Raw genomic sequence first — 26,810 nt, 5'->3', positions numbered from 1 at the left:
CTCCAGGGGATCTTCCTGACACAGGGATCGAACCCAGGTCTCCTGCATTGGGGGGGGGGGGGGGGGGGGGGAGGGATTCTTTACCAGCTGAGCTACCAGGGAAGCTGGTAAGTAACAAAGAAGAGAGGCAGAAGATTGCTTTGGTCAACCATGTGGATAACTGCAGATACTTTACTTGTCAACTGCCGAATATTCCAGAGGTTCAAAGCAGTTCCCAGTGTTGAGTCTGCATAGCTCCAGGCAGGTGGCAGAGGGATGAGGGTGGCCTCTATAACTGCTAAGTCTCTGAGACAGATACTGATAACATTCAGAAAGTTGTTACCTGACCTTCTGGGTAGGCAACATTGTTCTATTTGAAATAAGAGGCCCAAGACAACAAATGTATCAGTCAGGAGGAGGTATGACTGGCTTTAAAGCTTCAACAGAGTAACCACATGTATCTGTTTGGTGGGAATGGATTTATGAATGAGAGTCAAAACTTCCTTATGACTATGGACTTGTGGGAAAAAAGGGAAAAAAATTCACACACATATACGCACACACAGGTGATACTATATATACAGTTCCCTAATTTGCTTTTTTTTTTTTTTTTTAATGCTTCTTTATCTTTTCAAAGACTTCCCAGGAAAGGGGATTTCCTACAATTTGCTTTAGCTCTTCTAAAAATGGCTGAATAGGAGAAGGAAAAGAAAGTATAAATTATATGCATTCTGCTAACAGCAAAGTTTGCTGGACAATGAGACCTAAAATAGAAAAAAGCAGAAGGAGCTGTTTATCCATGTTATCTTGAATCCTCACTATTTTGAATAGCTCAACTTGTTCTCTTTTCTTTACTTAGTATAAGTGGTAAGCATTTGAAGATAAGGTATATGTGAAATTTTAAAATTAGGCAATCAGTATCAGACAGGTATTTTAAAACTTTCAGCTTTTAGGCCTTGAAGATTTTCGCTGTCTGTATAAGACATCTAAGACACAACGACGAAAGGTATAGAAAGATATTCCGTTTGTAATTCCCGTCACTTTGGCTTGATTCCTTAATGTTCGGTCACCGTGCCTTTCACTTGTGCTGTACAGCTGGGTGTGCTTCGTGAGTACATGATTCTGTGATGGGACAGAAGAGGAAGGCGCATCTGATGTGGCTGGAATGGCAGCCGGGACTTGAAGGTGGACAATATTTGGCAGGCAAAGTTGCTGCAGTCCTAAAGGTCAAAGGCAAACCTGGTCCTGAAGCTGAAAGGAACACGTGAAAGACAAGTACAGTCCAGAAGGAGGTCGGACTAAGAAATCAAGCCACACATATTTACAGCATGTCTCCAGTAGGCCCTTCACCATCCAAGGCCTATGAAAAATATGTAAGATGCCATTCCTGCCATCAAGGGGAACAGTTTTGGGGAGAGGGAATATAGGGATTTTTTAATATTAAAAAAGTAGCTAAGAATGTTGTGATCTTGTATGATGAAAGCTAAATAAAGGAGCATAAACAGGATGAAGGTCAAGTTCAGCAAAAAAAGACTTTGGGGAAAAGAAATTCAGGTAGGCCATGGAAGATAATAAACAGAGGACTCTGTCTAATGCAAGCTGTGTGAGGAGTAAGGCAAGCCAAGTCTGAAAAGGCCCGACAGGGCCTTGGGTTCTAGGAAAAGGAGTCAGGGAACAGAATGTGGCTGGAGGTTTTGCAACTGTGGAATGATATGATGAAAGCAGGATTTGGGTTAAGATTAATAAAAACCTTACAGCTAGAATTAGCAGAGAGAAATGTTACATTTTTGTTTCAGTATTACTCTTTTTTTGGGGGGGGCGCTCTTTGTACTCAGGCAATAACATTCAAGTTCAAGAAGTTATCATGGAGGGCTCAGGAGAGCTAGGAGATGAATGGGAAGGTTCTAAAGGACAGGAAAGCTTTAAGACAGAGGACTTGCTTTAACTAGCCTTAAATGCTTTGACTTAATATCTGAGAAAAATAGCCTGTGGTATCTGTGTCATAGAAAGCCAACGGTTTGCCTCTGTGAACAAAGAGGAGAGGGAGAAAAGGAATCACCATGGTCTTCTTTTCTGAACTATTCTGGAAAGGACAGTAAATTCCGCCTCCAGTTCCGGACCTGGAGCCTGTAGATTAATGTAGCAGAAGTAAACACCATCCTCGAGTGGTCCAGCCCTCAGCTAGACGGGCTGCTTTACCACATATGAGCTGATGGGGAATAAACTACAGAAGTTTGGGGACAAAGCAGCACATTTTTCAAGAGAAAATATATCGACATATCTAGTTTTTCATAACACTGAAATTTTAAGATGAACATATCCTTTCAGAATACTAAGAAAATTGGTAATTTATACCCAGATTTGGGATGAATATAACTTAGGACTAAATGTAGAACCACTCCTGTTACTCTGCCTTCTCAACACTGATGCTGGCACAGCTAAACTATTATAAATGCTACACAAAAGCAACAACTGATGCTGTTTATTGCATGTATGGCTCAAACTAAATAATTCATATAGAATGAATATTAAAAACCACCTCATTAGAAACGGCTAAGATGTACTTTTTGCCATATTCTGTGAAAAACTTATACCTCTCTTCTAAATAACAAGCACACCATAAAGCATTTGATTTATTACACAGATTTGCTATTAGAGCTTAGTATCCAGTCTATTACGATCTGCAGTCAAGGCAAAGTAGCTTTACACTATTTTATGTTTTTTTAAGAGCACATAGCACGCAAAGGGTCACTGACCCTATCTTATGACAATATTTTAGCCAGAAGTCACTGTACTGAAGCACTTATGCATGCAGTCACAGATGGTCAGCCCACATTAGTGTGCCCAAGTACTAATATGTCAGAGGAAAATAGTACTTGCTGAAAATGGAACCCAGAATTTTGCAAGTAAAATGTAGATAGTCTATCATAAAAATGAGTCTCAAAAAGTCTCAACACACTGATTAATGCCTAACATTTAAAACAAAGGCAATTTAATTACATAAAATCATGTTTTATTTCTGAGTCGAATTTATAATCTGACAATGATAGAGCATTTAAGAAATTTTCTTCCTCTTCCACCAAAATCTGTGATGTATTTTCTTTGCTCTGACACTCTCACCTTTATGTTGATACAGTACTTCACCAGATGAGAAGGAAGACAATGTTACATTGGGAAGCAGATGGAGCTGCCGAGAGAGAGACCTGTCTCCAAGTGCACCTGCGGCCAATAGCCAGCTCTGTGACTTGGGTGTGCATGTCTGGCCTCAGCATCCCCATTTCTGCCAACGAGGATGTGGTAACATCTCCTTCACGGCACTGTTACTAGGGGGTCAGCACAGCGCTGGCCCATGACAGATGCTTGGTAACAAATAAATGTTAACCTTTTCTTCCACCCCTCCTGGAATTATTTGGATTAAGGGCACTTTAATTCTTATCACTGGAGATCACTAAACTTCCCTCCTCACCTTCACAATGATGTGGTCCTTAAGACAGAGAATGTTGAGAAATGTAGACTCAACCATTTTTTATGGTTACTTTTCAGTTCAGATCTTTGCATAATGAAACCCTCTCAATATATATTGCTTGAATGAATAAAACATAGACACGCAATATACATATTTTCCCTTAAAGGGTTTGGTATGGGGAATTGAGGGAGACTGGCAGCCAGAGCAGGGAAATACTCCATTCTGCCTTGAACATGGCCTTGTATCTTATCCCAATTTAGCTTATAAAAACAAATGAGGGAAGCAAGGTAATTTAGGAGCTTAATATGGAATTAAAAATTGCTACTAAAAGGAAATCTACAAAGGGTTGGTGGCAGGGGAACACAAAAAACTGAGAAGAGTTTTGGTTCCTAGATTGTTTTGGAAAATCAAAACTAGAAAGCTTTTACACACAACACACACAGAGTACCAGAAGTCTGTAAAACAATGCATTAAACGTCAACACTCAAACCATAAATGACTGTTTCATTCAAAACAAGAAGAGTGTGACAGAGAGCAAAAGCAAACATGCTCTCTAAAGTAAAACAGAGAGTTATCTGAAACTATTAAAACAGAGTGTGCAAATTACCTAGAAATTTCTCTTGCTTCTGACACAAACTAAAAAAGGACAGGGTCAAATTGGACATTTCCTAGACTGAACCCTAATGTTGGCTTTGATCCAGCACACGGCACCAGCGTATTGATTTCAAAATGCCGTGAGGCCATCTTTTTTTAAAGTAATAAATCCTGACTGCCTCACAACCTTGAAAAGCCCGTTTGAAGAACAAACTGAGAAGGAAAATGGTATCTGTTTTACTCACTTCAGTTCTAAGAAATCTGGGGATATACTATAAATGCTATGATTAGTTAAAAAAAAAAAAAAAGATACACTTGAGTTGGATAGGCAAGGGAATAGCCTGCCAGCACAGTTGATGTTTCTAAACTTAGATATTTCGTTCAAGGGTCACTCGTGACAGTGGTCACGTCTCTTAAGAGCATATCTGATGGATAAACAGGGCTCACACGTGGGTTTCCCACTGGTTTGTTTCTGAAAAAGACTGTCCTTGGACACTGCAGATAAATATAAACAATCATTCCAAAGACAGAATAGTATGGCTCTAAAACTTAAGAACATCAGAGAGGATGATATGCAAAAGAAGGGATGACACCACCCTTATGGCAGAAAGTGAAGAAGAACTAAAGAGCCTCTTGATGAAAGTGAAAGAGGAGAGTGAAAAGGTTGGCTTAAAGCTCAATAGTCAGAAAACTAAGATCATGGCATCTGGTCCCATCACTTCATGGGAAATAGATGGGGAAACAGTGGAAACAGTGGCTGACTTTATTTTTTTGGGCTCCAAAATCACTGCAGTTGGGGATTGCAGCCATGAAATTAAAAGACACTTACTCCTTGGAAGGAAAGTTACGACCAATCTAGACAGCATATTAAAAAGCAGAGACATTACTTTGCCAACAAAGGCCTGTCTAGTCAAGGCTATGATTTTTCCAGTGGTTATGTATGGATGTGAGAGTTGGACTTTAAAGAAAGCTGAGTGCCAAAGAATTGATGCTTTTGAACTGTGGTGTTGGAGAAGACTCTTAAGAGTCCCTTGGACTGCAAGGAGATCCAACCAGTCCATCCTAAGGGAGATCAGTCCTGGGTGTTCACTGGAAGGACTCATGCTGAAGCTGAAACTCCAATACTTTGGCCACCTGATGTGAAGGGCTGACTCATTTGGAAAGACCCTGATGCTGGGAAGGATTGAGGGCAGGAGGAGAAGGGGACGACAGAGGATGAGATGGTTGGATGCCATCACCAACTCAATGGACATGAGTTTGGGTAAACTCTGGGAGTTGGTGATGGACAGGGAGGCCTGGCGTGCTGCAGTCCATGGGGTAGCAAAGAGCCAGAAGCGACTGAGTGAGTGACTGAACTGAACTGAACTGAAAAGAATCCAACCAAAGAGAGCCAGCCAAATGCTGTAAGTTACTTTAGGATCAGTTTCACAAAATTACTATGTTTCAAATGAAGGTAATATGCCTCACTTTCAAGAGAGCTTAAATTTACTGCATTTTCCAGAAATAAGGGGGCTGTGAATGAAGTGGTGGTGGTTTACTTGCTAAATTGTATCCAACTCTTGGGACCCCATGGACTGCAGCTCCAGGCTCCTCTGTCCATGGGATTTCCCAGGCTGGGGCTAAAAGTGCTTCTTGTTTACAGGACACCATCAGCAAGAATTTTCCAATCTTGGTTGTTTTGAGAAAACCTGCATAATAGGAGAGGTGGTAATGGAGAGGAAAAATATCATTCTGATTCTTTAAAACAACAGAAAACTAGATTCTAGAAGCAAAAGGCAGGTAAGGCTAATGCTGAACTGACGTGAAATTCCAGAATGGACTGGTGAACTAGAAGGTTAGCAAGACTGAAAAGAACAGGCATCAGTAAAGTCCTTCGGAGCAACTCAGGAATATTCAAGTTTGCTCTTTCTACTCAGGGGGTGGGTGAGGAAGGTCAGGGTTGCTAGGAAATGCTACAATGTATATTTTGATTTGAGCTAAATAAAAATCATTATTTGCTCAAGGATTAGAGGAGTATATCTGGGAAGAGGAAGTGTGGTTTGGGTGAGTGGGCAACTAGCTAAACAAGTGACTGAGCTAGTCTGATGGTCAGGGTGACGGTCAGCACAGAGGAACCATCTAGTGATGAGCCACAAGGCTCTGTTCTTGGCCAGCATGTATACATTTAAAATTGCTATAAACCAGGTCACTGATAGTGCATTTATTAAATATATAAACATCCCAAACCTGGGGGTGGTGGTTAAAGTAAGATGTCAGAATTATTTCAACAGGCTAGAATGAATTTTTGGCCAAAGCCAACACTGTAATATTTAATAGGGAAAAGTAAGTCTTAATATAAGTTCCAAGGTGGGGGGTGGTGGGGTGGTGGAGGTCAAATGTATAAATTTAGGGAAAGCCTTGGCTTACTCATATGAAAATACCTGGATTTTTTGATTAGGAACAAATTCAAGTTCTCTGAATGAGACAGATTTAGGTTGTACTGAGGAAAATATATGATCCTGACCATAGAAAGAAATTTAAATTTATGCTTTTGGGCCTCTTTGCTCAACATTCCCCGACACCCACCACTATGGGTTGAATTGCGTCCAACCCCATCTACACCCCCCTCCCGAAAAAAGTACATCCAAGTGCTAAGCTCCAGTACCTGTGCACGTGATTTGGAAATAGTCTTTGTAGATATAATCAAATTAAGATAAGGTCATTAGGGTAGGCCTGCATCCAATGTGACAGGTGTCCTTGTAAGAGGGCAATCTGGACTCAGATGGAGACACAGGGAGAATGCCATGTGATGACGAGACAGAGCTCGGGGGTGAGGGGGCGGATGCAGCTGGAAGCCAGAACACTCAGGACTGCCAGCAAGTCAGCATGGGCTGAAGAGGTGGGGAAGGATTCCCCCAAAACTTTCAAAGAGAACATGGTTCTGTTGACACCTAATTTTGGATTTCTATCCCTCAGAGCTGTGAAATAATGATTTTAAGTTAGCCAGTTTACGGTCCCTGTAACAACAGCCTTAGAAATCTCAAACAGCTCCAGATTACCTGTGGATCCTATATAAGCCCTGCTCCATCTTAACTTCCTGATATTTAAGATGTCACTTCACCTGGGAGATTCAGCACCTTTCTGCAGTCTTGGTGTAAAGCTTGTCTCCAGCAGCAGCAAGCCTTCTCTGGCCTCCCCTGACCAGGCTAAGTGCTGCCTCTGCCACTGCCTGAGCTAGTGTGTCCCACCACCTCCCCGGGCAGCCCTGCATCACCTCCACATCTGCATCCCACTAGATGTGTGCCTTTGGATCGCTTCCCCTCTGTATGCCAGGCCCCAGCGTAGTGCCTGACAGTGATCAACAGTCATAACTCAAGAGAAAGGAGTAAAGGAACAAAGGAATAATGACAGCCTGCTTTCAGAGTGCTTTCTCCAGGAAACATGTTTGTCCTAAACATCTCCTTTTACTTAGTCTGAGTTCTTCTGGGGGAGAGTGGGCACGGTAGGCAAAGGTCTAGAAATCATATCCTACAAGGAGGAAATGGATGACAGCCTTGCAGATGCTCGCCTGGAAAAGAAAAAAAAAACTATAAAGAAGTCCTGTCTAAAAACTATCTTAAGAGAGCTTGCCACCACAAGCAGCGTTCAAGTAGGGCTGGGTCAGAGATGCAGATTTCACAAAAACCAGCCCAGGGAGGGATGGTCGCCAAGTGGTAAACAGAAAAACAAGTGCAGGGAATTTTTCAAAGAGTTAAATTTAATCTAAATTTATGGGCTTCTCACACTTCTGGCATTAAACAAGTGTGATTCTTTGGGACCCCATGGACTGCAGCTCGCCAGGCTCCTCTGTCCATGGAATTTTCCAGGCAAGAATTCTGGAGTGGGTTGCCATTCCCTTTTCCAGGAGATCTTCCTGACCCAGGGATCAAACTTGTGTCTCTTTCATCTCTTGCATTGGCAGGCAGGTTCTTTACCAGCTGAGCCACCAGGGAACTCCTATTAAACAAGTAGTGGTATTAAAATAAATAACTAAATAAAATACTTTGGGTAATTTTATGAAATAGTGACAAAAGATGGTGGTTGTTTTAGCTTGTGTCTTCCTGACAAAATAAAAATTTAACAAATATTACTAACTATTTATACCCAGTGTCTCCAGCATTGCAGGCAGATTTTTTTAATCATCTGAGCCACCAGTAGAAGCTTGTTTAGTGTATTGGTTCTTAAATCCCCAAATCTGGAGAGCCACTAAAATATGGTGGGGTGGTAAGTAGGAAGTTGGCATTCCTGCTTTGAAAAGGAGACTGGCCTGGGTGATCAATCAGATTAATGTTGGTAAGGATAATGGTTACATGCACAGAATCATTCCACTCAAGAATAAAGGCAAAAAATATCTTTCAAAAAACAATACCACACACAATTGAATTTATTTTAATTTCAAATTATAAACTGGGACAAAAACAGCTCAATAAAATCCTGTAAAACTGCACATGAATAGACCACGCTCTCCCCCTGAAAAATACACATAAGGCTCTGATTAGCTCTGTTCTCTCTGGTTTTCTCTCTTGGATTTGGCTGAGGTGGGCGTGGTGATGACCACTGCTTACAGCAAAAGTGTAAGTCTCCTTACACTTTCGGAGACTCTCCTGCTGAGGAGAACACAGCCGTCAGCTCCCCTGATTTCCTGCTTCATTTGGGGCTTACTTCAATCAGCCTTGGCTTCCCTTGTAGCTTAGGGGGTAAAGAATCTGCCTGCAGTGCAGGAGACTCGAGTTCAATCCCTGGGTTGGGAAGATCCCCTGGAGAAGGAAATGGCAACCCACTCCAGTATCCTTGCCTGAAAAATCTCATGGACAGAGGAGCCTGGTAGGATGCAGTCCATGAGGTCGCACAGAGTCAGGCACGACTGAGCGACTAACACTTACTTCAATCAGTCTCCTATGCTTCAATGCTCAAGGTAAAATGAGTCCTGAAAAACGCAGCATTCTACAGATCATTACAAAGGTCTCATACAACCTGCAAGGGAGCCTCAAAAGGAAGCTGAAATCCCAGTGATAAAAGAGAATCACCGAAGACATGGTGTTAAAGGAAGTCACCAGAAAGTTTATCACATAACACAGTTTTACATATAGAAGCACATACATTATATGTACACACACATTCACATGCACCTACACAAGAGTTCTTTGTAGGTGAGTGTGAAGCTTTTTCTATTTTAAAGAGTAAGCGTAACATCTCTGGCATTAATGTGAGATGCAAATATAAGGCCACCCAGATAGAGGTGAACTCACTCTTCCCAGACCCCACCCCAGGCACCCCTGGGCGGTGATGGGGTGGGAAGGCCAGGTGGGCTTTCTTTGAGCTTGAGCTGAGTGAAACTAGGGAATATGTGAGACTACGGGGGAGGTTAGGGATATGACATGATCATCTTGCCTGTGCTTATTGGCCAAATACACATTGCATATTATCTATATCATGATCCTAATGATACAAACTCCCACTAACTTATAAGGAACATGGTGGCTGTTTTAAAACACAGATAAAGACAAAACCCTAAGTAAATATTTAGGGTTTCCCACTACTTAACTGTTCAAAGCTCAGCTTATCAAAATATTTGTTTTTCTTTCACCTGGGTTGGCCCCCACCAGGCCAGCACCAGTTCCAAACTGTATCCAGAGGAAGGTGATAATTGCCCCCTTAACACCCAGGCCTTTATGAGCCCATCTTTGCATGAAATGTTCCCTTGGTATCTGATTTTCTTGAAGAGATCTTTAGTCTTTCCCATTCTGTTGTTTTCCTCTATTTCTTTGCATTGATCGCTGAAGAAGGCTTTCTTATCTCTTCTTGCTATTCTTTGGAACTCTGTATTCATATGCTTATATCTTTCCTTTTCTCCTTTGCTTTTCATTTCTCTTCTTTTCACAGCTATTTGTAAGGCCTCCCCAGACAGCCATTTTGCTTTTTTGCATTTCTTTTCCATGGGGATGGTCTTGATCCCTGTCTTCTGTACAACGTCACAAACCTCATTCCATAGTTCAATCATCAGGCACTCTATCTATGAGGTCTAGGCCCTTAAATCTATTTCTCACTTCCACTGTATAATCATAAGGGATTTGATTTAGGTCATACCTGAATGGTCTAGTGGTTTTCCCTACTTTCTTCAATTTGAGTCTGAATTTGGCAATAAGGAGTTCATGATCTGAGCCAGTCAGCTGCTGGTCTTGTTTTTGTTGACTGTATAGAGCTTCTCCATCTTTGGCTGCAAAGAATATAATCAATCTGATTTCGGTGTTGACCATCCGGTGATGTCCATGTGTAGTGTCTTCTCCTATGTTGTTGGAAGAGGATGTTTGCTATGACCAGTGCGTTCTCTTGGCAAAATTCTATTAACCTTTGCCCTGCTTCATTTTTGTATTCCAAGGCCAAATTTGCCTGTTACTCCAGGTGTTTCTTGACTTCCTACTTTTGCATTCCAGTCCCCTATAATGAAAAGGATATCTTTTTTGGGTGTTAGTTCTAAAAGGTCTTGTAGGTCTTCATTTATAGTCGTTCAACTTCAGCTTCTTCAGCGTTACTGGCTGGGGCATAGACTTGGATTACTGTGATATTGAATGGTTTGCCTTGGGAATGAACAGAGATCATTCTGTTGTTTTTTAGATTGCATCCAAGTACTGCATTTCGGATAGATGGGCAAACAGTGGAAACAGTGTTAGACTTTATTTTTCGGGGCTCCAAAATCACTGCAGATGGTGACTGCAGCCATGAAATGAAAAGACGCTTACTCCTTGGAATGAACGTTATTACCAACCTAGATAGCATATTCAAAAGCAGAGACATTACTTTGCCAACAAAGGTCCGTCTAGTCAAGGCTATGGTATTTCCTGTGGTCACGTATGGATGCAAGAGTTGGACTGTGAAGAAAGCTGAGCGCCGAAGAATTGATGCTTTTGAACTGTGGTGTTGGAGAAGACTCTTGAGAGTCCCTTGGACTGCAAGGAGATCCAACCAGTCCATTCTGAAGCAGATCAGTCCTGGGTGTTCTTTGGAAGGAATGATGCTAAAGCTGAAACTCCAGTACTTTGGCCACCTCATGTGAAGAGCTGACTCATTGGAAAAGACTCTGATGCTGGGAGGGATTGTGGGCAGGAGGAGAAGGGGACGACAGAGGATGAGATGGCTGGATGGCATCACCGACTCGATGGACGTGAGTTTGAGTGAACTCTGGGAGATGGTGATGGACAGGGAGGCCTGGCGTGCTGTGATTCATGGGGTTGCAAAGAGTTAGACACAACTGAACTGAACTGAACTAATACCCAGGCCTACCCTAGGCTCACTAATTGCTCCAAGCTCCTACTTGGGGATCAGAAAGAAAGCAGGGGACGGCTTGAAGTGGCAGCTCTCTTTCTAGAATTGACTCCAGACACTTCCCAAACCACACATCTCATCTACAAAGGTGATCGGATGCAGAGCATGTGAAGTCAGGGATGGCTGGTGGACAGGAACACGCACTTTTAGGTCCAGTAAACAAAAAAGTTTCCTTCTAGTGCCTGGATATAAAGCACAAAAGATAATCAGAAGAATCAGAGAGACGATGCAATGGAAATTCAGGAGACAATGACAAGCCAGGGTCTTTAAAACTGACAAATGAAACCATGCAATTCAAGCGTGAATCCTGAATGGTGAACCTCAAAGAACAGAGAGAGACAGAAAGTGTGGTGAGCTGTATAGCACAGGGACAGCTCAGTGCTCTGCGATGACCTGGAAGGGTGGGGTGGAGGCTCAAGAGGGACGGGATGTATGTATACTTATAGCTGATTCACACTGTTATACATCAGAAACCAACACAACATTGTAAGGCAATTATCCTACAGTTAAAAAGTTACCATATAAAAAAAGTGCGGTCATTTTCAGCGGATGAAAACTTGAGGGGTATAGTACCTTTTCTGGCACCATGTGTAATGAGATGCCCACATTTGTAAATTCATTTTGGCAATGATGATCATTTTGTAGGCTTACTTCTAAAAATATTTTTATCCTGTCCAATGAGGAATCCTCCATTACTACTCACAAGCATCTATCTACAGTACCTAAAGATTTCCATTTTTCTGACACATTCCACAAGGAGATTTTGCAGAAAAGATGTACAAAGGCACTTCAGGTCCTCCAAAACATAGTTTTGAGTAGACAATGAGATAATGAATGGGGAGTTTCTATTTTGTTTAAAATTTTTTAATTGGAAGGTAACTGCTTTATAATATTGCATTAGTTTCTGCCATACAACAACATGAGTCAGCCATAGGAATGTGTATTTCTGATGAGTGGGGAGGCAGTTAGAAAAGAACCAGGAGAGAAGCTATGACAAGTGCCTGATTTCCAGGATTTCCTTGATTTTAAACTTTTTAAAGAATTGTCACATTTGACATTTTCTAAGGGCTTTCTCCCAAGCCTCATGACAACCTAGCAAGGGAGATCAGTCCTGCACTGCAGAGGAAGGAAACAGACTGGGGGGACAGTGACTCATCTTTCCAGGGCACGCCTATACACAAGAATCAGAAAAGGAAACCAGGCTCTTTGTTAGATACTTGGTTAAAATGAATCTGAGTCAGGCTCCTGCAGCTCACTGAGTAGCCACTTCCAGTGAAAAAAGTGTGTTAAGGAAACTTGTTGGCTAAAAGGGGAAGAGATCATTGCTAAAGAAAGCCAAGACTGGACCTGAGCCATGAAGAGTGTGTTGGGTCAGGGAAATAACAGCATAATCTTCCTTTAGGGAAATAAAACAAAAACATGTAAATCCAAAATTCATCTTTTTTAGTCACCTTTCCAGGCTAAGTTTAAGACACAAGTTGAAAATTTAGGCAAATAAAAGCAGAGACTGGAGATAGATGGTTTGGGAGGTACAGTCTTTCAACCAAATGACATAGCTGTAATGTATATCGAAAACAAAAAGATATTATCTCAGAAAAAAAGGCCAAATCCCTTCAGCTAATCAGGTAACAAAAAGCAAAGTAATGAAGACTAAATTCTATCTTAATTCCCCATGCAGGGGAAAGAAGAAGAAATGTCTCAAGCTTAAAGAATATGACTTACACACCTAAGCTCAGCAAAGAAAAATAGATGCTTTCTGGAGAAATGGCATGTGACCTATCCATCACCCACAAAGGGGAGGTGAGAATGTGTAGGATGTTATTTGGGGGGAGGGGGCATGAAATATTTTTTCATTTGATATTTTATTATCAAACTAATCAACCAAGTGAAAAAAACAAAACAAAGGCACATAAGGATGTGTAGTCCTGTCAAGCTTTACACAGAATACAAAGTAACGGGGAGAAAGAAGGCAGCCCAGATGTCTAGAAGCATCCCATTCATCAAGTGGCTGAGGCTCTCTTACTGTTACAGCCACGTAGCAAACCTGAGACATGACAATTATAGGACAGCAACCTCCTAGGGAGCTGTTCCAACTGTTGTGTGTGAAAAATGGTAATGCGCCGGAGAACACAGTGACTATCAATTTCTAGACGTAAACCAGTTCTACACGGTTGGCAAAATGAAAAGAAGGAAAGCAAAAGTTGTGTGAGTTCAGGGCTCCTTTTCATCTGTTCTCCTCAAGTACATAAGGCACAGGATGCATTTTCATAAACTCCTGGCTAATTGGACTTACAATCCTGATGCAACCGTATCCCAGGGAGCCAGGCCAATTAGAAACTTCCCAGGCAAGAAGGACACCTTCCCCAGGATCTTCATTATGAAACTTGGATAGCTACATGGGATGCTAACTGCTCTTGGCATCCTTTCATTTCCAGGGAACGTCAGTGGGCTGACTCATCCTACCAGGTAGTCCATGCCAGGTTAAATTATTTACTTCTTAGGGTCTTCATGCTGGCATAAAGCCTGAAAAATATAATTTGTGATGGTCACCCAGTCTGATATATTTCTGCAGAGACTACAAATTAATTCAAACCTTTATCCAAAGTGGGTTAGGATATGCTGTCCTTTCTCATTCTTTATGTTACTTTACACTCAACAGCTCATGTCAGAGTGTAAAATTCAGTTGTTTTCCCTTTTCTAATAGAGATAACACACACTCTCCATCACAACAACAAAAATCCCCAGGATGGAGAGAAAACTGGCAAAAGAGGCATCTACTCTGCTAAGAGCAAACAGGTCATGTTGGGGGGGACAATGTGAAGCAAAGGCTGCAAACCATTTTTCCTGAGGAAACTATTAAGATCATGTACAAAATTCTGTGACACAGTGTCTGCAGAATGACTGTAAATAATCTAAATACTAAATAAACTGCAGAATAGCCATGGGATGAAAAACATATTTTATGTCCTTGTTATAGAGACAGCTCCTGCCTGTGGGACAGAGGCAACAAAATCTGGTATTTTGTGGAATACAGACAGTGAAGAAACCACAGACACCTCCCCCCACCTTTTCTCCTGAAATACCTAGACCAGCACTGTCCAATATAAATATGTGGAATGCAGACTGCAAATGTGACCCATATATTTCATTTTAAATCTGTAGTAACCACATTAAAAGGCAAAAAGAAACATGAAATTAATTTTAATATTTTCTTTGATTCCATATGTCCAAAATATAATCTATCCAGCACATAATCAATATATTTTTTCTCCTAAGCCGTATCTGAAATCCCACGTGCATTTTATACCCTAGCACATTTCAGTGTGGATTGGGCATGTTTCAAGCACTCAAGGGCCACATACGGTGGCTTCGTGTTGTTTGTGCAGACCTAGATGCTCACGGGCTGCCGTGTGTTCTACAGTTTACGATTTTCCTTGCCATGAGAAATAGTATCCTGGCATCATTTAAATCACGGCGACAGCAGTTGGCAGGTACTAGTTTAGACTGCTTGTGGAAACTGCTTTAGAGTGAGCACAAAAGAGAGCAATCACCCAACTTTTGCACTTCTGACATTATTTTTCTAACCCTGGCTATACAGGAGATAATAAGTATTTACCTTTTGGGGTTAACCTTTGAGAATATCTGAACAGCAAGGTATACTTGTATACTTGAAAGGTCCTGACAGAACTGTCTTTTTGACTTACATGGTAAGATTTTGCGGTTTCTCTCACCATATGAATTAAGACCTATGGCACATATACAGCAGAACGTTCTACAATTATTCCTTTATCATCCCCAATTCTTGGGGGCTTTAATCATGCACTCTGAGTGGAATGGATAACATATGACAAGACCACGTGTCAGAATGCTACATTTGTTTGATGAGCCTCTTTTTAAGAAAAAAATCTGCGGGGGCAACCACATACTTACTGACTGTTTGAAAACAAGGAACTGCCTAATCTGAAGTCAGTCGGCTTGTCTCAGGCTCGTATTTAGCCATTTGCTACTATAAGGTTAGGGGAGCCACCAGGGCGACTGCCAGCCTTTAAGACAACTTTCTTGCAAAATGAAAAAAGATTCCTCCGTGGTAGGAAGAAATCCCTCAGGCACAGGACGTGTGTCTGACTTTGAGAGGGATTTCAGTCCCATACCCATGCTAACCAGGCATTTCTTATGCAGGTGACAATGTCCCCAATTTTATGGGGGTCCTGGGAACAATTTCCCAGTTGGCACACAATAGCAGACATGGGTAGCAAGCCCTGGAGACATAGCAATGAGCTCAATGTATAGGTTATATATTCCCTTCAGGAGCATCAGTACCCAAAACGCCATCCTTCTTAAATGCTGAAGAATGGTGACAGGCCTCCTTACAGACAGGTGAGGCAGAAAATACAGAGAAATCCAGCAAAAATTGAAACTGTTATTATACATATAAAACTTGGAAATTAAAGTTTTCAAGGTTAAAGCAGTTCTTAATATCAAGAAATACATGGTAAATTTAATAAAAATATTTTCCATAAATCTTTATAATACATAACAAACAATCCTGAGAGAATGTTATGGCCATATGGCACAGATAACAGGGTGAGCACAAAAGAATATAAAATAACCACTCCATGCTTAGAAAAGGGAAGGCAAGGGAAAGAACCAGAGAAACCATATTTGCTCCATACCCTACTTGTGCCAAGCCCTGGGGGAGGAACTTTCGGATGTTATCTTACTTAATTCTCTGACTCTATGCCTGAGACACCAAGGCCAGAGTGAAGACCAATTTGCGGATGATCATCCAGCTATTATATAGGAAACCAGGACTGAACTAGGCCTGCCTGTGCCCTCAGCGCAAGGGGAGGACCTGCTACAGAAAATGCAGAGAGGCCGGCTGTACAGACTTGGGAGGAAAACTCTGTGTTGCATTATCCAAGTGGGTAGTTGTCTTTCTTCTTTTTCCTTTACCAGTTACCCATCTCACTGTAGTCTACTGAAATAAGTTTATTTTCACTATGAATAACATTATAATCTGAGTATAAATTCTAAATTGATAACCAAGTTATCTTAGTAATACTCAACATAAAATTCCAGGAAGGCAAATTATTTTGAGCCTCTGAAGTTTACAGTAACAATGATTTTGTTACCCATTGTTTTTAATGTGTTTCTGATGTAGTTGGAAACAAACAGATGTCAAAGCTATGCTGATGCTCTAAAATTATTTGTGGTGATTTAGAAGTTCTGGGAACAGTATCTGTAAATTAATTTCCCCCACAGTGCCAAGAAATGAGACACAAGGGTGTTTTATTACATACTGTGGACTGTCCTAAAATAAAGTTCTTAGTAAAGTGTCCAAAATAGCAAAATAAATATATGCACGTGGTCGGTGAGTGCACATATCGTTATACATAGGTGTGTGTCTGTGCGTGACGCAATTTAAAAAATGTGTTTGTGTGTTTCTGTGTGTGTGAAATAGCCTTTGTGACTAAAGTAAACTGTAATAAGGAATACTTTGAAAAAGTTAGATTAGTTCTTGCTGTGTGTGTGCTAAGTCACTTCAGTCATGTCTGACTCTTTGTGACCCTATGGACCTTCACCTACCTGGCTTCTCTGTCCACGGGTTTTTCCAGGCAAGAATACTGGGTTGCCGTGCCCTCCTCCTGGGATCTTCCCAACCCAGGCATCAAACCCGAGTTTCTTATATCAACCTGCATTGGCAGGTGCGTTGGGTTCTTTACCACGAGCGCCATCTGGGAAGCCCAGGTTAGTTCTTAGTTTATAGGTATTTTCTTACAACACAGGAACATATTTAAAGGTATTTGTCTTATCCTTGGATTGGTGATGTTGGGACCATTTGCACTCATACACTGTTCACAACACCATTCAGGGTGCCTACCTCACCTGCTGTCCTTCGAAGAGTCCTGTCTCAGTCAATCATCTCCCTTGTTCTCTCTCTCATGCAAATTTGTGCTCTACTGTGCAGACCTTAATGAACCAATTTAGGTTAACTACATGGACATATTTTAAGTATCAACTGGAACACTGTGGAGAGGGGTTCTTTAGCAGTGAAATTACATCTGATTCTTAATTTCTTCTCTAGACTTTTGTATACTTTTTCTTCACGAGCTGTATAACTTTTTAAGAAAATACTAAATACGCTACTTCCTTTGCTGTGATTTACTAATGGGTCAACACTATTTAAAGAATGTTAGACAAAATAGTAAAATAGCCATATGAGGCAACCATCAGAAAAGATGTCTAATTCTGCTGAATCCCACTGACAGCTTTAAAAAGGGATATCTTCGGGGTATGTTGCTATAGTGGATATGAGATTCTGCCAGACACTGCAAGGAAGAATTTCTCATAATAATACTCCCCTGAGGCCCAACACCGACTTCTGGCTCCTCAAGGAGTAATCTAGTCAGAGCAGAAATACACCAGCTGACCTCAGGGCACATAAGGGAAAAGGAAGAAAGAAAGATCTCTAAGGAAACGACGGCAGAAATTACAGGAGGCCCGAGAGTGTGAGGAATCAACAACTCTTGGAAAAGATCTGAAGCAGGTGCAAATTCAATAATGAAGAAGTGGAGAGAACCAGAATTTTCTGATACAAGTTACAAAAACAGGCAAACTGTTACCACCATGCAGAAAACAAAACAATAAACCTAACTCAGAGCTAATGAAAATAGTTGTATATGTTCATCCCTTGAAGATGAAATATCCACTTGATATCCAACTACCCAATTATCATCAGAGAAGATACTCTGAATGGTGAGTTTTAATTCAATGACTAGGAAAATTTTCATAGTCTACTCTCATTTTTATCATTTCTCTCCTGTGAAATGTTCACCCCTCTGTTTTTGCTTATAAAATTGGCAGGTGCTCTTATAAAATTAGGAACAGTATTAACTGTCTTAAAAGAGTTAAAAAAAATAAATGTATGTGAGCGGCTGGATATATGACTAAAAATTTTTAACAAAATTGAGATAGTGTTGAATATATAAGCATTAATTTTTTTCATTTACTATATTGAGAATTTTGAGCATTTCACAAAATATTCTTTAAAAACAAGATCTATTAATATGATTATAACATGTTTTAATGGATACACTATAAATTATTTCAACATTCAGAAAATGAAGACCATGGCATCTGGTCCCTTCATGGGAAATAGATGGGGAAACAGTGGAAACAGTGTCAGACTTTATTTTTTGGGGCTCCAAAATCACTGCAGATGGTGACTGCAGCCATGAAATTAAAAGACGCTTACTCCTTGGAAAAAAAGTTATAACCAACCTAGACAGCATATTTAAAAGCAGAGACATTATTTTGCCAACAAAGGTCTGTCTAGTCAAGGCTATGGTTTTTCCAGTGGTCATGTATGGATGAGAGAGTTGGACTGTGAAGAAAGCTGAGTGCCGAAGAATTGATGCTTTTGAAGTGTGGTGTTGGAGAAGACTCTTGAGAGTCCCTTGGACTGCAAGGAGATCCAACCAGTCCATTCTGAAGGAGATCAGTCCTGGGTGTTCATTGGAAGGACTGATGTTGAAGCTGAAACTCCAGTACTTTGGCCACCTCATGCGAAGAGCTGACTCATTGGAAAAGACTCTGATGCTGGGAGGGATTGGGGGCAGGAGGAGAAGGGGACGACCGAGGATGAGATGGCTGGATGGCATCACTGACTCGATGGACATGAGTTTGAATGAACTCCAGGAGTTGGTGATGGACAGGGAGGCCTGGCGTGCTGCGATTCATGGGGTTGCAAAGAGTTGGCACGACTGAGCGGCTGAACTGAACTGATAAATTATTTCAGAATATTCAGGTTGTTTCTAAACTTTTATTACTACAAATGGCACCATGATAAATATCCTTTCACTAATACTGTCTTCAGTGCCATAAATTACCTTCCCTCTGCTCAGCAATGAATTCTGAGTCCCAGCACTCTGATGCCAAAGCTGGTAACCTTGTACCACTGTCAGGACTAGAAAGCCTCTCTCTTGACACCACAGACGGAGAGGAGAATCCCATATTTACTATGAAGTAGGGAGGGTTAAGGGTGGAAAAAGAAACCAGAAAAAAAACAACCACCTACAAACCATAAATCTATTTACACTACCACGAGAAGAGACATATTAGATAGTGAAAAGTGTGAAAGTGTTAGCTGCTCAGTCATGTCTGACTCTTTGCAACTCTATGGACTGCATCCTGCCAGGCTCCTCTGTTCATGGAATTCTCCAGGCAAGAATACTGGAGAGGGTAGCCATTCTATTCTCCAGGGGATCTTCCCAACCCAGGGATCCAACTTGGGTTTCCCACATTGCAGGTAGATTCTTTACCACCTGAGCCAAAGATAGTATCCAGGAACATTTTTCCTGTTCTCAGGGATACCTAGAAGAAGGTATCTCTAAGTGGAGAGGGGATAGGATTGAGTTACACTATCATCTGTTTTCTGTTTTTAATTAAACAAGTAAGGTATACTAAAATGTCCAAATAATTTTACCTCCCATTTCAGTTTCCCTTCCATTACAAATCTCATGGCATTTCAGAGGACAGATGAATCTGAGCAAGATCTAAAGTTGAACTTTTACCTTCAATATAGTTACATGTTTTCAAACAAACAACTAAATTAAAATATTTAACAAAATCTATGAATAATATTGAGAAAATACAAACACAAACAAAAACAAAAACACCTTCCTCTCCAAAAGAAAAGCTCAGTAAACCTGGTGAGATTGCTCTTAAATCATTTGTTTTATCTAGCAATAATCAATAAGTTCCACTCTACAGTCTTAATGTTTGATCTTGAACCTGGTAAAACTGTCTCTGAAAGCAAGTGCCAGAAACAAACTGTTCAAAGGCCTAATTAAGATACCCTGAGTTCTTGGGACTTCCCTGGCAATCCAGTGGTTAGGATGCCATGTTTCCCCTGCAGGGGGCATGGGTTTGATCCCTGGTCGGGCTGAGAAACTAAGATTCCACATGCCACATGCCAAAAAAAAGGCACCCTGAGTTCTGAGCAGCTATTTTACGACTGTCATTTATAGAAATTGGTCTTAAATATCTGACCATTTCTCCTTGAAGAAAATGACTTCTATTAATGTTCGGCATAGTATCATGAAATGTTGGGAGTCAAAATCTTCTTCTGAAAGTGGTTAAAAAGTAAAAACTTCCAGTTATGAGAAAAATAAGTCCTGGGGATGTAATATGCAGATAGCATGGTGATTATAGTTAACAACATTGAAAGTTACTAAGAGAATAGATCATCAAAGTTCTCAGTCACAGGAAAAAAAAACTATGTGTGGTGATGAATGTTTTTATTGTGATAAGCATTTTGCAATATATATATACATATATATATATCAAATTCTTATGTTGTATACTTCAATGTAATAAATAAGACATTTGTATTTCATTTTTCAAAAGTCATCTGAGAACTATGTTCCTATACATGTTTTCAACATATACATAGACATCCCTTATAGTTACTGAAAGATACAAAATGTGTAAGATAAAAAAATCCAACCAAAGAGATTATTTTTTAAACTCATCACATTCATAGTCAATAGTGCCAGCTGCCTATTTACTTCAACGCTCACACAATGCTTCCTCTTAAGATTGTGAAATCAGTATTAGAGCAGAAATAGAGCATATTCTTAGGTGTCAGACACTTCTTCCACCTGGAAGCATCTGCACCATTTGTTCACACTGGAGTCCTTAGTGGGCACATACCAAGTTATCACTGCAGAGGGAAACTTTAAGGAAAAATTTTATGTTCTTATGACCCTATTACAATCCAAACTGGAGATCTTCAGTTGATATATGAAAATATGATTATCTCCTAAGAACTCAAGTAAGGGATCTTGGCACCATCCTGGCACCAAACACATCTCATGGAAACTTACTGACCGAACCAAACTAAGATCCCTGGCGACTTTGTCATTACACACCACATCAAGAAGTCTGTTATTGTCTAGATTAAAAATGCTCACTTCAATCAAATGCTATATTCAAGGAGCGACAAACCCCAGCTCTTATTTATGCTGCCTGCTGCTATTGTTCTTGAGTCATGTCCCACTCTTTTGCAACCACATGGACTATAGCCCCCCAGGCTCCTCTGTGTATGGGATTTCCCAGCAAGAATACTGGAGTGGGATTTTTAGAGGCAAGAATTTCTTTCTCCCGGGGATCTCCCTGACCCAAGGCTTAAACCCATGTCTCCTGCATTGGCAGGCGGATTCTCTACCTCTAACCCTTTTTCTACTAGGGTTAGGAATTTCTCTTTTTGCACAATTTTAGGCAAGACAGATCCTTATTTCCAGTGAATAGTCTTAAAAGTACAATCAAGGGTTTTCATTAAAAAACTTGTTAACTTCAAAAAATGGCTGTTTAGCACTTCAGAAATTGTATCTTTGAAAAAACAGCTTGCACCTTTGAAAAAATGGCTTGTACCTTCAAAAAAATGACTGTTCAGCATTTAAAAAATTCTCCTTGAATGTCATATATTTAAAATAAAAAAAGTAAAATCCACCTTAAAATAACAAACTGACTTTAATTAGCATTAGGCCACATTTTACTGGCTTATTATAGCCAAGTCCTAGCAGTGGTTCCATCCTAGGTCTGCATATGGAAATAGAACAAGTTCAGTGGGGCCTCCGGCTTCGTTAGGAAGCCTATCGGATTACTGGTTCTAATTAAGGGTTGTGTTACTGGCTACCACACAGCTATTAATGTGCATTATTGTCATTATAGGAAGTTCTGACCTCTGCTGTGCGTCACCTGGACTAAAATTTAATTATCAACCAGAGAATATACGAGTAAGAATGATATAAAATGGCTCCTTGTGAGGCATCTGTGGTGGTTAAATACAATCTTACAATTTTTGATTTGATATTAGGAAAATGATTACAACTAAACCTCTTTATAAAATCTGAAAATAATTCACCCAGAGTGTGAGACCACAGTATAACTATACTAATTTTCCTGTGTGTTATTAATGTAGCAAATTCTTTTTATATTTTTCAGTGTACAAGAACATGAGCTACAAGAACTGACTGAAATTAGGCTGACATTTAAAACAATGTTAGAGGACTTGCATGTTCTAAAACTATGTATCTATTTCCTATCCTATCCTTCACTGGCCAAAAGCCAGTGAACCTGAACAACTTTAGAATTAAGGAAACAGTTGTTACCTTTTGCGAGCACATTTTCTTTTTTTGATAACCTTATACTTTTAAAAAGTCAATGAAATCAGTGAAATCGGTCTATTTCTGATATTTTAATTACTAATGATCTCGTATAGTTCTCACAACAGCCTGTAAAGTAGGTAAAATAGGGAACTTATAAGCAGCAATAGTGGGTGGGGCAGCAAGTATTACTAAAACGGCAACTAGTTTGTTTCTTTAGAAATTTTAACTTCAGATCAACACCTTCCTGAGATACATTCAAGGCAGCCTCAGTCAAAGACAGAACAGAGGGAGATAGGTTTTCATATTCCTTTCCATATCTATGATGTTTTGCCTGACTTGATGAGAACATCATGACTCGTAACAATAAATGGAAACATTGATGGGTCTTACAAGGAAGATGCAACATAAGCTATTTAAAAGGAAGAGGTCAGGTTTTAATTTTTCCACCTGCAAGTAGTATATGGGAATGGCAAAATATTTCACAACTATGACATTTCACAACTATTTACTGAGCGTCTACTATCAGATGTTAAACTACAAAGAACAGAAAAGAAAATCCAGTATAATCATAATACATGTGGGTACGTGTTAGGTGCAGTGGGCTACACGTGTCTCTGCTTGTTCAGCTTAGTATCATCTTTGCTTCCTGTCATTCAGCACAAAGCAGAGGCTCAAATAAAAGTTTATTAAACTGAACCTAGTGTGCAAAGATACCTTGGACTGGGTTATTGATGCATCATTAATTCTTACCTTACAGTATGATGACAACGTTAATATGAACAGAAACTTCCTCTTGGGACTGTACATGGGTTAGATATTCTATATAACAGCTCAGGTATATCTCTAAATCTCCTAAAAAATAAGCTTAGAATGTTAGTATTTCTACTCCTATTTAAAAAAAAGAAAGGATACTAAGTTTCAAATTCATCCAAGATTACACAGTAATTTCAGAACTGAACTTTCCCTTCCCATTGTAAAACCTGCAATGCTGAGTTGAGTAACCTGTAGGACATTCAGGTCTTACAGGCTAGTAAACAGAAACGTAACACAGCAAGTTGCTCAGAAAAGAGGGCTACACTGGAAATAATCAGTTTACAGAGAGAGCAGATAAAAATATGAAAGGGAGGAGAGTTAGTAGTCAGCATGTGAAGAAGGCAGGAAGAGCGGCCCATATGGAAAAGCTAGTCCTGTCTTAGAAGACACAGTGAAGATTTCTTAAGGGAGACCTGAAATTGCTCATTCCTGTGGGAAGTTAGGAAACTTGGGGTAAGGGTTAGAAATTCACATTCCATATGACATCATTTCCACTTTAAGGGTGAAGAAACTGAAACTCAAATATTTAATGCATTCCTAAGGGTTGACTTATAACCAACCCTTGTTAGAAAAGGGTAAGACCAGGGCCTGAAATCAGGTCTTTGGTCTTTTATTAATACATACTCTTTGAGAATACAGCCCACACATATTATATGCTTAAAATCCCCTTAGAAAATTAGAGAAGCTCCCCCGTGAGTGGGCAGAACATACATAAACCAGCTTGCCAGTGCTTATTCTGATTAGTTAAGAGTCTGCTCTAATCGACTCTCACTCACACCTTCACAGATGAAGGTGGTGGGTAGCAGGAACAATCTTCCTTCATAGTGCCATTAAAACTTTAAGGATGGACACCACTGTCACAGTCTAGGCTATGTCACACATGGTGCCCTAATTAGCATCCTAAGCAGACAGTGACTGTTCAGAGTGAAGGACGGTGTTATTAACTTTACCTTGGACCTCCCAGAACCTAGCATAGTAAGCACTCTCAGCAGATACTGGCTGAATTACTTAATACAGTTCCCCAAATCTGGGAAGCCTTCTTCCCAGGAGAAAGTCTTCCTGGGAAGAAGTCTTTTCAATAATGAAGTCTTTTCAATAGTGAAATATCTCCTAGGCTTGCCTCTTTCAGTGAGGGTCTATACGCTTCTCATCAGAGGTGAGCTACAGCATTGTTCACCACCAGAATGTAGCCTTGAACTCAAGATATGCCAGCACAGACGGGATGCCAAAAGTATTTCACTCTTAATATGACACAGGCACTGACCAATCAGAAAGGGCAGCTGCCAGTGGGCCCTCCTGGTGCTGAGTGCAGCCCTGACCATTCCTGCAGCATAGTGACCCACTTAGGTTTTCCTAAGATGAAAATTTGGTCAAAATTTTATAAAATGAAAATCAGATCACGTCTTTAAAATATAGACAAATCACAGAAAACGTCCAAATTTTATTTATATCTATTTCCAGATTTCACCTAAGTTGCCCTGTTGTAAAAAGCTGCCATGTTGTAAAACTGGCTTGAGCTTCCATTCTCTGCCTCTTCCTCCTAAAGATATATTAACCAATACAGGAATGGGGTTAGGGTGAAAGCAGCTAGCAGGTAACAGACAGTACACATTAACTGTCTTCATGATAAGTGCTGTGACGGAACATTCCTTTGTTTTAAGCCATTCTTAAAAGTGAAGATTTTAAAGGCAATACAATGAGAAGGAAGGACCAAGGAAAGAAGTTAATGGTTTTGTGTCCAATAACAAACTCCTCTATAAACACTACAGAGTTCTGAACAAAATTTCTTAAAGTTACCTTCAAAAAACACCAGAGAATTCTAATTTTTCATTTAGGTCCCTCAGTTCAAACCAAATGTAATTATTACGGAGAAGTTCTTTTAAAAAAAAAAACACACACACAAAAAACTTTGCAAAAGAACTGGTTAAAAAGGAAATTCATTGCTTCTTTTTCTAGAAAGAAAGAAAGTGAAATTGCTCAGTCATGTTCGACTCTTACCAGGTTCCTCCATCCATGGGATTTTCCAGGCAAGAATACTGGAGTGGGTTGCCATTCCCTTCTCCAGGAGATCTTCCCAACCCAGGGATTGAACCCGGATCTCCTGCACTGTAGGTAGACACTTTACTGTCTGAGCCACTCTGATGCTGCTGCTGCTGCTAAGTTGCTTCAGTCGTGTCGGACTCTGTGCAACCCCAAAGACAGCAGCCCACCAGGCTCCGCCATCCCTGGGATTCTCCAGGTAAGAACACTGGAGTGGGTTGCCATTTCCTTCTCCAATGCATGAAAGGGAAAAGTGAAAGTGAAGTTGCTCAGTCGTGTCCGACTCTTCACGACCCCATGGACTGTGGCCCATCAGGCTCCTCTGTTCAAGGGATTTTCCAGGCGGGAGTACTGGAGTGGGGTGCCACTGCCTTCTCCAGAGCCACTCTGTTGGGGTCTCTTTTTCTAGAAGTACTATGAAAAAGAGATCTTTTCTTATCATCAGGGGGAAAAAAAAGCAAAACTACTGTTAGAAAATGCTTGAGCTTTAACTTAAACATAAGACGTATCAGAGAAAAAAAAAATGAATGACTTTGAATGAGGAATAAAACTGCCTTTAATATGAATGCAGAGGTAGAACCGTAGTTGTCTTTTCCTAAGTCCCAACAGTTAATTGTTCAGAAAACTCAAGCAATATTCTACTACCTCGGTGGCTGTAATAATTCACATGGTTTGAAAATTCAATGAAAAACCCAGCATAATGCTCAGAGTATTTCAAACCATCAAACCACCAAAGTGAACATAACCCTGCAAAATGTAACATTCTTGAACAATTTTCACATAATAGTTATAACACCATGCAGTGCTTATTTATTTAAACATCATTAAAAATTTTTTTTTCCCTTGGCCGCACCATGCAGCATGTGGGATCTTAGTTCCCCAACCAGGGATCAAATCCGTGCCCTTTACATTGGAAATGTGGAGTCTCAACCATTAGACTGTCAGGGAAATCCTATAAACACCATTTTTTAAAAACTTTTTACTCTGTACTGGGGTACAGAGTAAAAAAAAATGTACTGGGGTATAGCCAATTACCAATGTTGTGATAGTTTCAGATGAACAGTGAAGGGATTCAGCCACAAACACACACACACACACACACACATCCATTCTCTCCAAACTAACCTCCCAGCCAGGCTGCCACGTAACCTTGATCAGAGTTCCACACACGATACAGTAGGTCCAGTTTTACATCCAGCAGTGTGTACATGTCAATCCCAAACTCTTAATCCCTCCTCCCTAATCTTCTCCTCTGGTAACCATAAATTCATTCTCTAAATCTGTGAGTCTGTTTCTGTTTTGTAAATAAGTTCATTTGTATCATTTCTTTTTAGATTCCACATATAAGGGATGTCATATGTTACTTTCCCTTTTCGGTCTGTCTTACTTTACTCAGTCTGACAATT

At 40.3% G+C, this 26,810-nt stretch overlaps 1 protein-coding gene and 1 long non-coding RNA gene across 20 annotated transcripts in view; one reads left to right on the top strand and one right to left on the bottom strand.

Annotated features, from left to right (window-relative positions):
* RBMS1 (RNA binding motif single stranded interacting protein 1) overlaps positions 1–26,810 on the bottom strand; it is a 219,739-nt gene that overhangs the window by 50,039 nt on the left and 142,890 nt on the right. The window lies entirely within an intron of this gene.
* Positions 8,805–26,810, top strand: part of LOC132659209 (uncharacterized) — a 42,092-nt gene continuing 24,086 nt past the window's right edge. The window contains exon 1 of the long non-coding RNA XR_009599331.1: positions 8,805–26,810. This exon is cut by the window's right edge and continues 18,672 nt beyond it. This is a non-coding gene — a long non-coding RNA (uncharacterized LOC132659209).

The sequence above is a fragment of the Ovis aries genome, chromosome 2 (assembly GCF_016772045.2).
Source record: "Ovis aries strain OAR_USU_Benz2616 breed Rambouillet chromosome 2, ARS-UI_Ramb_v3.0, whole genome shotgun sequence".
In the NCBI taxonomy this organism is placed as follows: Eukaryota; Metazoa; Chordata; class Mammalia; order Artiodactyla; family Bovidae; genus Ovis; species Ovis aries.
The sequence above is the reverse complement of the archived record's forward strand: the minus strand, read 5'-3'. Positions and strand labels throughout refer to the sequence as shown.